Source organism: Apodemus sylvaticus, chromosome 5 (assembly GCF_947179515.1).
Source record: "Apodemus sylvaticus chromosome 5, mApoSyl1.1, whole genome shotgun sequence".
NCBI lineage: Eukaryota > Metazoa > Chordata > Mammalia > Rodentia > Muridae > Apodemus > Apodemus sylvaticus.
The window spans coordinates 130,351,371-130,353,586 of NC_067476.1; positions in this window are offsets into that span (position 1 = coordinate 130,351,371).

A 2,216-nucleotide genomic window follows, 5' to 3' on the forward strand; every position below is an offset into this window, starting at 1 on the left:
AGCCATTTGGAGCCAGATAAGAGGCTGTTTTAACCTGAAAGTGCTATCTGTTCTTGCCTTGCTTTCTGTGTCTGAGTTGCACATGGAGAACCTGTATAAATGATCGCACAACATTTAGGAATGCCTTTTCTTGGCCTCTTGCCTAAGATAAGATGTCAGAGTTAGCCATTTCAAAATACAGTTTTTAGTCTTCTGCATTATCTTATATTCTCTCTCCCCCCTTCTCTCTCCTCATATAGCCCATGATAGCCTTGATTTCTTGATCCTCCTGCATCAGCCTCCCAGACACTGAGATTATAGGTATTCACTAACATGCCCCATCTCTCTCCTTCCCTTCCCTTTCCTTTTCTTTCCTTCCCTTCCCCTTTCCTCCCTCCCTCCCTTTCTTCCTTTTTTCTCCCTTGCCCTCAGATGACACACTGACTGTAGGCTCCTCTGTCTATGTACTTGAATTGTAATATCCATGTTCTCTGTCACATGAAGTTCCTGTAGAGTTATAGCATTGTTCAGTTTATTATACCCTTATTGATCTTAATCAAACTTTCAAATATTGTGAACAATTGCATTAATGTCACTGTATGTACATCTTTGTACACCTGAATAATGATTTCCTTTGAAGAGAGCACCCGTATTGGGTGGCTCACAACTTTCTGTAACTCCGGTTGTCAAGAGGGATCTGGCCTCTGGTCTCTGTAGGCACATACACATGCCCTCTTCACTCACATATGCATAACTAAAAATAAGAAAAATAAATTCTTTTTTAAAAAGTTCCTTATAAAACACACACATTAACACTTTGCCCTGTGTATATATTGCAGACATTTTCTTCAATTTGTCATTAAATTTTGATTGTATTGTTTCTTATGAAATGGACCTTAAAGGTTTTTGGTTTTTTCGAGACAGGGTTTCTCTGTTTAGCCCTGGCTGTCCTGGAACTCACTCTGTAGACCAGGCTGACCTCGAACTCAGAAATCCACCTGCCTCTCCCTCCCAAGTGCTGGGATTAAAGGCATGCACCACCACCGTCTGACTGACCTTAAAGTTTTTATATAGTTATTTTGTAGCTTCTGTTTTCTCATACTTTTCTCAGATATAAAGATATTGAAATACTTTCAATATCTTTTTTATATTATTAATGCTTTTTTAAAAATATCTAAGCACAGAGGATCTTTCTTGTTATGAAAATGCTTGATGGTGGACTAGAGAAAGATAATATAGAATGAAGTAATTTTAAACAGAGCTAATGATATCAAGTAGTGATTCTCTTGATCCCTTTGGGGACTGAACAGTCCTTTCACAGGAGTTACCTATCAGTTATTTACATCATGATCATAACAGTAGAGGTTAGAAGCCACCACAACATGAGGAACTGTATTAAAGGGCCACAACATCGAGAAGGTTGAGAACCTCTGACATAGAATCTTATGGACATCATAAAGTAGGACCAGGGTTCCAGCTTGTTGTGTCCTCACAATCATTTCCACAATTGTTCCGAGTGTGCCCTAAGCAGATTAGACATAGTTTCTCTTGTCATTAAATTGACTATTTTTGGGTGGCGGGTGTATGTGTGGCTATAGCTGTCACCAAATCTATACCAGCATTGTAATTTGTAAAAACACTAAGCAGCAGCAGTCTGGGTTTTCCTGAATAAAAAATCCCAGGGGCTGGAGAGATGGCTCAGCTGTTAAAAGCTAGGCTCACAACCAAAAAAATAAAATAAAATAAAATAAAAAATCCTATTCAACAGTATATTATGAACTACTTTGTTACCACAGGAAACAGAATGGACACCTTCTCAAAACTGGTTTCAGATGTTGATACAAGGGACTTGACACACACCAAGAAGGTATGAGAAACTTTATTACATACATTATTAGTTCTGGAGAAAGAACAGGCATGCCAAACAAATCTGAAATGGATCAAGTAAAACAAGGAGTACCTAGGCTTTTCCTCTTACCTTGTCCAGATGTGAAGACAACTCATAGAACAGGAAAACCTAAAATGCAGATAGAAGTAAAAAACAACAACAACAACAACAGCAACAAAAAACCAAAAACAAAACCCCCAAACTAGTGGTCTCCATTGTTCTGAGCAGTCTCATTTCCATTAACATGGGTTCCTCTGAATGATGACAGATGGTGACTCATAGGTGAATTAGTACTCCAATATACTTAAATGGTTGCTAATAGCCAGAAGTAACTACCTGCCTTAAAAAA